This window comes from Orcinus orca, chromosome 4, assembly GCF_937001465.1.
Source record: "Orcinus orca chromosome 4, mOrcOrc1.1, whole genome shotgun sequence".
In the NCBI taxonomy this organism is placed as follows: domain Eukaryota; kingdom Metazoa; phylum Chordata; class Mammalia; order Artiodactyla; family Delphinidae; genus Orcinus; species Orcinus orca.
This window is the reverse complement of record NC_064562.1, coordinates 47,549,044-47,560,549: the sequence shown is the minus strand read 5'-3', so window position 1 is coordinate 47,560,549 and position 11,506 is coordinate 47,549,044. Positions and strand designations below refer to the sequence as shown.

The window sequence follows — 11,506 nt, the reverse complement described above, 5'->3', positions numbered from 1 at the left end:
GCTGTCACATTGGAAGACAGAGACATGGGAAAAGGATACAGAGTAGTTAAGTTTTAAACATGGTTGAAGGAAATATGGGGTGGGAATAGAGTGTGGAGACCACCATGTTGCTGGGCTGCGGCAGGAGCCATTCAGGGTATCTGTGCCTTCGCACGAGGACCCTAGATGCCTGAGACATCTGAGGGGCCCTATTTAGAAGCAAAAATATACTGTTTTGATTTTCTCATCTGTACCAGTCAGTGTTCTCAGGGGAGCAGATGACACACTCAAATTAGGATAATTCAAAGAGGGTTTAATAAAAGGACTGTTTCAAAGGTAAAAGGTAGCGAGCGTATAGGGAAAGCATAAGGGACAGTGCAGTGAGCCAGAGCCAGAAACAGCAAAGCTGTAACCAGATTAGGCCCAAAGAGATGAAAGGAGGATATGGTTTCTGGAACCCAAAGGAAAGAGTTATGTAGAAAAGATGACTTGAGAGAGAATCTGTGGCTCTGTTTGCTGTGGGAGCCAGGGGGATAAAATATCCCAACCTCATCCGCCTCCCTCCTTCTGATCTCTGCGAGGGCGCCCCATCACCCCAGCCAGAAGCCAGAGAGTGTAGGAGAGCCTCATTTATACAGTCCGTCCTGGCTAGTCCATTTCCTGGCTAGAAATCACAACGAAGAGCTGAGAGTGGATCTGAAGGGCAAAGAGAAGATACCCTGTCCTTGCAGAGGTGGCACTGAACAACTCTAGGACCAAGACAAGGAAGAGGGAGATGAAGAAACCAGGCCTGGATCATCTGCAGATGGTGTAACTTGTTCATCAAAATTTGAGCACGTCCGAAAACACATCAATAAAAACTTCAGTCTTTCAAGTAAGACTTGGATTCAGCAGGCTCTGTGGGGAGATGCTGAGGAGGGTTTTTGGAAATGTACTTTTGGCTGGTACTAAAGGAATAAGAATTCTCCTTTCAACTAGTTAACTCGTTATTTCATTGAAGCGTAACATAATGGAGAAATATATAGAAATGAATATTAGTGTTAAAGAAAATGGGACTGAATAGGAAGAAGGGGTAGGGGATGGACACTTATGGAGGGAAGCAAGGCTTTCCAGAAACCCTCAGCTGATGACTCATTGCCCCAATCTTTGCCATATGGAGGTGGGCACCGCCAGCTGTGAGGGAGTCTGGGAAAAGAAGTGTTTCTACCTGGGTCCATGGAGGCTCTGATCCAAGGCAGGTTTCCAGTGGAAGACAGAAAAAGGGGAGTAGATATTGGGCAGACAACTAGCAGTGTCTACCGTCTGGCAAAAAACTAAGGAATTTACCCCCCAATTCACAGCTAATAAGTGATGGAGCTGGGATTCAGAGTCTGTTCTTTTTGGTTCCAAAGCAAATGCCATAGAGCTGTAATGGAAGGCTGGTGCTGGCTTCTTACCTTAACATAGCGGTAAACAACTCATTTATTAGAAGCTGGTTTATTAGATACTTATTAGGTACTTTTTAGATACTGGTATTTATTAAAGGACTGGCATTTATTCTGTAGGTAAGGATGGCTTTGGACCTATGGAGAAGGAAAAACGGTATTTTTAGGAGATGAATTAATCTGATCTGGAGTCAGAAACACTGGATATTGGTTCTAGTTTTGCCACTGACTTATGACTCAGAAAAGTCACCTATTTTCTGTGCAACAGTTTTTTTTTTACTGTCTATACAATGGAAATAACAATACCTTCTCAAAACTCACAGATGATGTGAAATGTAATGACAATGTTAACAAATGCTTTAACATCTGTGAGTAAAGTGTTGTAAGGAAAAGCCTAAGACATGTGGAACCAGCATTTTTGACCATGGTGCTCAACAAGAGCTTTCCAGATAGAGGCAGAACATCACTCCTACTGGACGAAGTGACAGTGGGATTAAATACTACAAAAAGCTAAGAACTCAGAGAAATGACTGTTGGGAACGTGAATCACAGACACTGATAATGCCTCCTCTTTTCTGTTCTCAAAGAACCTGTCTGCCTTTTCTGACTCCTGGACGTGAAGGGCGCCTGCAGAGAGGATCAAGTGCTGAGATGAGCTGTCGCTGAGATCCTTGCAGGAGACCTTTTCTAACATATGGGTCCTGAGGAAGCTCTGTGGGATTCCAAAGCTGCCTTTGTTAGTCTTGTTTCAGAGAGAAAATGTGAAAAGCAACTGCAGCAGGTATCGTGGTATGCAAGACAGGAGGAACTAGGGCTAAAAATCAAGGGAGACTTGTGATAACAGATCCATAGTATTTTGGAGCTGGTAGCAACCCAGCTTCAAAAACCACCTCGATTTGCAAGTTGCCATTTAAAAAGGTATATGTACTTCCTTTTTAAATGCTTGAAATGAGTAAATGTACTCAGGGTAGCTGTTGAGAGGATCTAGAAACACAGATTGCCTGAGTCTAAATTCTGAGTTCAAACTATGCATGTCATCTTTCTGATCTATTTCCTCACCTGTAAAATGGGATAGTAATAGAAGCTTCCTTGGGTTACTTTGATTAGACAAGTTAACCCTTGGCACACAGCACGTACTCCATAAATTCTAGCCCTTATATTAGTATGCGTCTGTGAACTATAAGAATTACGTAGCCATAACTTCCACGCTCAGGGCAGTGTAAGTCTTCTCCAATGCCCACCTCTCCCCATCCATGTCAGAGACCTGATGGAAGGATGTGCATTGGCAGAGGAAAACACCTAGAAGTTGGACTCAGACAGCTCAGGTCGTGAGTCCTGCTCTGTCTCCTCTAACGCTGGGCCCTTCATTCAGCCACTTTACTTCTCTGGACCCCAGTTCCTTCTCTGTTTGACTAAGAAATTTGTTATCTTGGACCCTTGTCTTTGGCAGCCCAATACCAATCTTGATGTAAATAAACTCAACCCCTTCATGAACTTTCACAAGAAATCCATTCACACTGAGCATATTGTGATATTTTTTTTCATTTTTACTGTGGGTCATAATGGTCATAGGAAGATATCACACAGAGTGCCCACAATTTCACTTGGAAAACTCTTCTCCCAACTCTTTCTTCTTGGTCCTCAGCCACTGTCTTCCTCTTCTTCTTAAACTTGCCCCCAAATGCATTCAACCCCATTCTCCTTCCCATTTCCTCCTTTATTTTCCAGAGACAGGTGCATCTTCTGTAAGAAACCTGGGTGCCAGCCTATTGCTATCTTCTTGATCACAACTGACTTAAAGTATTTCTCCTTAGAACCAATTCTCTTATCAGCTGTAAAGAAGATACATTTTTCTGTGATCATTGCTCTTGAACTTCTTAACTTTTATTTTTATTTATTTATTTTTTTTAACATCTTTATTGGGGTATAATTGCTTTACAATGGTGTTAGTTTCTGCTTTATAACAAAGTGAATCAGTTATACATATACATATGTTCCCATATCTCTTCCCTCTTGCGTCTCCCTCCCTCCCACCCTCCCTATCCCACCCCTCCAGGCTGTCACAAAGCACCAAGCCAATATCCCTGTGCCATGCGGCTGCTTCCCACTAGCTATCTATCTTACTACGTTTGTTAGTGTGTATATGTCCATGACTCTCTCTCGCCCCGTCACTGCTCACCCTTCCCCCTCCCCATAACCTCAAGTCCGTTCTCTAGGAGGTCTGCGTCTTTATTCCTGCCTTACCCCTAGGTTCTTCATGACATTTTTTTTTTCTTAAATTCCATATATATGTGTTAGCATACGGTATTTGTCTTTTTCTTTCTGACTTACTTCACTGTGTATGACAGACTCTAGGTCTATCCACCTCATTACAAATAGCTCAATTTCGTTTCTTTTTATGGCTGAGTAATATTCCATTGTATATATGTGCCACATCTTCTTTATCCATTCATCCGATGATGGGCACTTAGGTTGTTTCCATCTCCGGGCTATTGTAAATAGAGCTGCAATGAACATTTTGGTACATGACTCTTTTTGAATTTTGGTTTTCTCAGGGTATATGCCCAGTAGTGGGATTGCTGGGTCATATGGTAGTTCTATTTGTAGTTTTTTAAGGAACCTCCATACTGTTCTCCATAGTGGCTGAACCAATTCACATTCCCACCAGCAGTGCAAGAGGGTTCCCTTTTCTCCACACCCTCTCCAGCATTTATTGTTTCTAGATTTTTTGATGATGGCCATTCTGACTGGTGTGAGATGATATCTCATTGTAGTTTTGATTTGCATTTCTCTAATGATTAATGATGTTGAGCATTCTTTCATGTGTTTGTTGGCAGTCTGTATATCTTCTTTGGAGAAATGTCTATTTAGGTCTTCTGCCCATTTTTGGATTGGGTTGTTTGTTTTCTTGTTATTGAGCTGCATGAGCTGCTTGTAAATTTTGGAGATTAATCCTTTGTCGGTTGCTTCATTTGCAAATATTTTCTCCCATTCTGAGGGTTGTCTTTTGGTCTTGTTTGTGGTTTCCTTTGCTGTGCAAAAGCTTTGAAGTTTCATTAGGTCCCATTTGTTTATTTTTGTTTTTATTTCCATTACTCTAGGAGTTGGGTCAGAAAGAATCTTGCTGTGATTTATGTCATAGAGTGTTCTGCCTATGTTTTCCTCTAAGAGTTTGATAGTTTCTGGCCTTATGAACTTCTTAACTTTTAGAATGCAGTCAATGATTCTTTCCTTGGAGAGAAGCTGTGTTGGATATTTTCCATTTGTACATCCAGATCTCTTCCCCCACTCCCACCCCCTGCTCTGTGCCCTGAGAGGTTGACCCACGTTGATTGCATCATTGGCTCTCTTGCCCTCTGGCTTCTGGTTGGTTTGGCCAGTGAGAGGCAGCAGTAGGAGACTGGAGGATGGGAGGAGAATGAGTTCACATATTTATTCCCTCAGCTTCCATCATGCCAGGTCACTACATGTTGGATGCATCCTCTACTGAAGGTCATACCTCCCATCAGCTGGTCCTCCCCTGCAGTGACTCCCTCTGGGTTCTGGGAACTACTCTCTTTCTCCTTATACCTTTGGGCCTAAAGGTGATCCCAGTTCCTGCTGTAGCTGGACCCAAGGATGCTTCACTTTTTCTTATGGGTTTCTTTTACCTCGTCTACATCTTTATAAATAGTCCCTTTATTAAACTCTCCTCAATTACAGCATTTGAGTTGTACCATTTGTTTCTAGATACAATGGGCTAGTCATTTGTTCATCCCTTCATTCCCTCAAAAGTCACGATTGAGTAACATTTCTGGCCAAGAACCATTCCAGGGACTGGGACACAAAGGAGAATAAGACATTCTATTTTCTACGAGCTCAATTCTGGTGAAGGAAACAGACAAGTGAGCAGATGTTGACAATAGAGTTGTGATAACAGGTGTATTAGCATTTCTGTTTTAAGAGGACATGAGGAGGTTCCTGAATCACTTTGGGCAGTCTGGCAGAGAAATGCTTTCTGAAGAAGATAAAACTTGTGTTTATCTTTGAAGGAAGAGTGGGAACTAGCCAGGTGGATGGGAAGGGTGATAAAGAGAGAAGGATGTACTAGAGGAAGCAGCATTGGAAAATGCTAGAAGGAGGACCAACTGAAGGGGGCCAGTGTTCAGAAGGCACTTGAATGAGTGATGTAAGACTGGATCAGTGAATAAAACGACCTGTCTTTTTGTCTTTTTTTTTTTGGTTGTGGCATAAATTCTGTGTTTATCCCAAAGATTACGGGGATCCAAAGAAGGATTTTGTGTTTTAGAAAGATCTCTATGGATGCAATGTGGAGAATGGTGTACGGTGGGACCCTGGAGGCAGTGAAGACAGGTGGGAGGGTAAACAAAGGAATAAGTGAGAAATAAGGGCTTAAGTTAGGGCAGTAGCAGAGTGGATGCTGAGGTGGAAGGACTCAAGAGAAAGTCTACGTGGGTAGGCTTTTTACTACATAACTTGCAGCTGCTTTGTAATTTTAAAAGGATATAGAAATGTAGGCATGGGAAGGTATTGGAAAGTTCTCGATCTGTTTATATTCTAAATTAGGCTTGTACATTTTGAAGTGCAATGTCATATTGTTGTTGTAAAATCTCAAATAAATATTATGACATATCTGTATATGTAACACCATCAGCCCTATCTAACATAGGCATACCTTGGAGATAATGTGGGTTTGGTTCCACACCACCGAAATAAAGTGAATATTGCAATAAAGCATGTCACACTAAAATTGTTTTTGGCTTCCCAGTGTATATAAAGGTTATGTTTACACTATACTGTAGTCTATTGCATGCAATAGCATTGTCTAAAAGTACAATGTACATACCTTAATTTAAAAATACTTTAGAGACGTGGATGGACCTAGAAACTGTCATTCAGAGTGAAGTAAGTCAGAAAGAGAAAAAAGTATCATGTATTAATACATATATGTGGAATCTAGAAAAATGGTACAGATGAACCTGTTTGCAAGGCAGAAATAGAGACACAGACGTAGAGAACAAATGTATGGACACCAAGGGGGTAAAGGGGGAGTGGGATGAATTGGGAGATTGGGATTGACATATATACACTAATATGTATAAAATAGATGACTAATGAGAACCTGCTGTATAGCATGGGGAACTCTACTCAGTGCTCTGTGGTGACCTAAATGGGAAGGAAATCCAAAAAAGAGGGGATACATGTATATGTATAGCTGATTCACTTTGCTGTACAGCAGAAACTAACACAACATTGTAAAGAAACTATACCCCAGTTAAAAAAAATAAAAAAAATTAAAAAACTTTATTGCTAAAAATTGCAAACCATCATCTGAGTCTTCAGGGAGTCATAATTTTTTTGCAACAGTAACATCAACGATCACCGAGCACAGATCACCATAACAACTTTCATAATAATGAAAAAGGTTGAAATATTGTGAGAATTACCAAAATGTGACACAGACACAGAGTGAGTAAATGCTGTTGGAAAAATGGCACTGATAGACTTGCTCAATCAATGCAGGGTTGCCACAAACCTTCCGTTTGGAAAAAATACGAAATGCAGTAAAATGAGGTATGCCTGTAATGAGTTAGAGAGCAACCAATTCAGGCTTCCGCAGGGCAGGCTACCAATATAGAGTGCTTCGTGCTGTGCTGGTATGGATGGAAGCCACTTTCTACCACCTGTTCCCCTGGCTGCCTTTGTTCTTCCAAGAACGGGCCCAGGATCCAGGCAGGCATCAGAATGCAATGAGATGACAGTTGGTTCTGGTGAATAACCTATTGGAATTAGTCCAGTTCCGAATATGAGTTAAGAAAACTGAAATTGGAATTGTTCTTTGCACAAACACTGTTTCCCCTTCTGGTGGGAGGCGAGGGGGTGGGCGAGGGGAGAATGAGACAGGAAAGGAAAAGGGTGGGTAGGATGAGGATTCTGAAGCAGTTTGCTTGGTTCAAAAGTAATGGAATTGAAATAAAGCTGTTGAAATAAAAATTGGAGTGCTTTCCCCGGATCTCTTCCCTCTGTGCCTCCATTCCTAAGGAGAGCTCCTGTGGCAGGAAGAGTATTTGGTCTGCCTTCTTTTATGGGTCGGGGATCTCTCACTGGAAGAAAGAAAAATAGGGTCACAAGTTGTTAGTGGCTCTACCACACCCTACAGCCCTTCAAACTCACTTTCCTGACAACCTCAACCGGTGCGCTGAATGCTTAAAGGCAGGGCCTTGGAATGTGAACAACCCGGGTTTAAATCCTGGCTCTGCCTCTTGCTAGCTGTGTAACTTTGGGAAAGTTGCTTGACTCCTCTGAACCTGAGTTTTCTCATTTATAACTTGGAACATCAATATTTATTTCGTGGGAGTCAAGGAGGGCTGAGTGAGCCGAATTATGTAGATTACCTGGCTCAAAGTACGGACTCAAAAGGTGGTAACTTTTTTTTTTTTTTTTTTTGCAGTACGCGGGCCCCTCACTGCTGTGGCCTCTCCCGTTGCGGAGCACAGGCTCCGGACGCGCAGGCTCAGCGGCCATGGCTCACGGGCCCAGCCGCTCCGCGGCATGTGGGATCCTCCCGGACCGGGGCACGAACCCGTGTTCCCTGCATCGGCAGGTGGACTCTCAACCACTGCGCCACCAGGGAAGCCCAAAAGGTGGTAACTTTTAATATTTGAATAGCAAGTCAGACATGGAGTGGTCAAATTAGGAGCCTAAATTGGAGCTCCTTTTTTGTGGTTGCCATCCACTTAGGCTGGGGAGCAGCGGGAACCTTCAGGAATGTTGCCTCAAGCTTGGGTTGGCTTTCATCGCCAAGGCTGATGATTAACTATGGAATGTTGGCTGGCTCCTCTGCAGTGAGGATTGTCATGTGTCTAGGTTTGAACTGGACTATCTGGTATTTGAGCTTTCTGTCCAGGAAATCAACTGAAAAAACACTAGGATAAGTATGTAGGGAGGTGGCTTCTTCATATTTAGTAAGCTTTACTTTTTTTTTGCGGTACACGGGGCTCTCACTGTTGTGGCCTCTCCTGTTGCGGAGCACAGGCTCCGGACGCGCAGGCTCAGCGACCATGGCTCACGGGCCCAGCCGCTCCGCGGCATGTGGGATCTTCCCGGACCGGGGCACGAACCCGTGTCCCCTGCATCGGCAGGCGGACTCTCAACTGCTGCGCCACCAGGGAAGCCCAGTACGCACTATTTTTATCACTGTTTCACAGATGAGGAAGAAATGGAAGCTTACACAGGTTAGCTAGTGTGAGGCCACAGAGCAAGTAAGCCATTGAATTGAGCATGAAACCCAGGTTTGTCTGCTTCCTCCCAAGTCCATGTCCTTAACCACGACTTACCCTGTCCCTCACAGTAGATAGTGTTCTGTTGTTGTTTTTAGGTGTTGTTATTTATTTATTTTATTTATTTATTTTTGGCTGTGTTGGGTCTTCGTTGCCGTACGTGGGCTTTCTCTAGTTGTGGTGAGCGGGGGCTACTCTTTGTTGTGGTGTGCAGGCTTCTCATTGTGGTGGCTTCTCTTGTTGAGGAGCCCAGGCTCTAGGTGCGTGGGCTTCAGTAGTTGTGGCTCACGGGCTCTAGAGCGCAGGCTCAGTAGCTGTGGCGTACGGGCTTAGTTGCTCCACAGCATGTGGGATCTACCCAGACCAGGGCCCGAACCTGTGTCCTCTGCATTGGCAGGCGGGTTCCTAACCACTGTGCCACCAGGGGAGCCCAGGTGTTGTTTTTTAAAAACACATTCTTCTCAAGTGTATTTGGCAATTTTGTTCATGCTATCTGGCTACCTTGGAAGAGGATCTCCTTTCTCCTGACTACAGATATATGAAAACTCAAGATGAAAGTGAATGTCTGGAAATAGCTAATTCACAGAAAGCACTGGTAGCAATCACAGGAATAAGTAGGCAATTTGTAACTAGTTGTCTCTTGACCTATTGCCTTAGACATGGTTACACCCCAGCTTGATTCCAGCTGGCCTCTCACCTCCAGTCTTATCCCCCTTGCATCCATCCTCTGTGCAGCTATGTGATTCATCTAGGTAAATATGCTGCTTCTCAAACTTTTGCTCTATATGAACCCTAAAAATGGAGAAGTGTCTCAGGGAAGTTTGGGGGAGGCATAGTTTAGAGCCGTCTGCTTTAAGCCTAAGATTTCTTTGAAGGCTCACATTTTATCTTAAAAATTCATGCAATTTTACAATGTAGTCTCTCTTCTTATTGTTATTTTTCTTTTAAATAAATGCTTTATTTAGGAATAATTGTAGATTTACAGGAAAGTTGCAGGGAGAGTAAAGAGTTCCCAAAACCCCTCACCCATTTTCCCCTAATGTTAACATCTTATATAACCATTGCTACCCTGGGTCACGTGGTTAAGGTAGTTTTGTCAGGTTTCTTCCCTGTAAAATTGAGTCACTAAGTCCAGCCCACCCTCAGGGGGAGGGGGGGTTAAACTCCAGCTCCTGGATGAGGGAGTATGAGCATATGTTATTTAAAATTCTTCTGTTAGGAAGATTTGTCTCTTCTCCCTTATTTGTTAATTAACTCATTTACCTATGTTGGTCTGGATTGCTATTGTCTTAACGCAAAATAGTGCCTTTTACCCCCAAATCTACAAGTGGAATTGATTTTCCAGAAACATATGTATCCTAAGGATTCTCATACGTCCTAGCGTGCAGTTTGAGAAGCACAGACAAAACCCCAGCCCCACTAGGTCACTTCCTTGCTTCCTTTGAATCATAGGCCTTAATAATACTTGCAGATGGAAGAATGGATGAATGACACACACAGGTGAGCTATGAAAATCATTAGCGTTGTCCGCAGGTTAGGATGTTTGACTGTAGTACCTGTGTCTGACCAATCAGCTATTCTTATTGCTCCTTTTGAAATTCTTTAGGGCACACTAAAAATCTTCCATATTAAGACTTAGTGCTAGAGGGGAAGATGATTCAGCCACATTTCGAACATGATTCTAAATTATTTCCTTAAAATATGTCTTTAACAACTCTGTGTCCTTTACAACGTGGTAAAAAAGCAGGGAGGAAGGAGCAGTGCCTCTTTAAAATAGGAAGCCTAAAGAAGACGGCCTTGGGCATCCAGGCGGGTTTTCACCTGCGGGAAGTCTGGGACCAATTGTAGAACTGAAAGTAGCTCCTAGGCGTTCTCATAGGTCCACACCCGAGAAGAAGGCGGGGCTTTGATTATAAAAAAGAGGAAGGTGGTAGGCAACTGTTGATTGCTCTGCTCCTGCTGCTGGGTGTGGCCTGAGGTCAGTGGGGGAATGTGGTCCAAAGTTTTACGGACTACTCCGTCCTAAAGAGTTCTCTGATGGCTAGGGTGGGGGTGGGGGTGGGTGGAAAGAACCAAACTTCGTAGATTTCAAGGGGAATTTGGATTAGTTTACTTTAGAAGTGAAGGGTGAACGACGAAAAAGGTGAGAGACTCGAAGCAACAGATTGAGGAACTTGAAAGAAGGGAAGCGAGTCGTGTGCAGACAGAAAATACCTCTTAGGTGCTCATGGCAACTTCCTGAAGTCACTCTTCAGGCTTGTTTTTCTCGAGATGCAGCTAGAGGAGAAACTTCTCTAGTTACTGGGATCTCTAAAGGGAGTTCTTAGAGTAGCTTAAATAGGATCTTGAATTTTGGAATTTCTTATGCTCAAATCTTAGAAGTCACCTGTTCTTCATTGTTTCTATTTAACCTCTAGCATAAAAGATACTTCAGCGAAACCACTTTTCCAGCTAACCTACTGCAGTTGTATAAGCCTCCTTTAAATGAAAGACAGGGTTAGAGCTTCTGTTCTTAAAGTTAACTCACTAATCTGGCTTTCTTCATGAAGTTTCTAAATGCCTTTCATCTAGCCTTCACTTGACATTGTAAAATCACTGTTGGAGAGAAACTGTTTAGAATAATGGTTGAAAGTGAGTGAAAACTTGCACCTCTCCGAATTTCAAAGACCAAAGATCGGATCAGCTTGGGTGAAAGCCCTGGGAGGAAAGTGTGGATTATTTTTGAATTATACTTCTTTGAGGGAAGGAAACGTCCTTTGTATTCGTGAAGACTAGAACTAAGATGAATTTCAGGTGTATCGTGTGGCTTTTTTTTTTTTTTTT

General features: G+C 42.9%; 1 long non-coding RNA gene across 1 annotated transcript in view; it reads right to left on the bottom strand.

The window, feature by feature from the left end:
* Window positions 1-3,311: 3,311 nt before the first annotated feature.
* The window catches only part of LOC125964286 (uncharacterized), a 190,012-nt gene continuing 181,817 nt past the window's right edge, over window positions 3,312-11,506 (bottom strand). The window contains exon 3 of the long non-coding RNA XR_007477185.1: window positions 3,312-3,522. This is a non-coding gene — a long non-coding RNA (uncharacterized LOC125964286). The remainder of the gene's footprint in view (window positions 3,523-11,506) is intronic.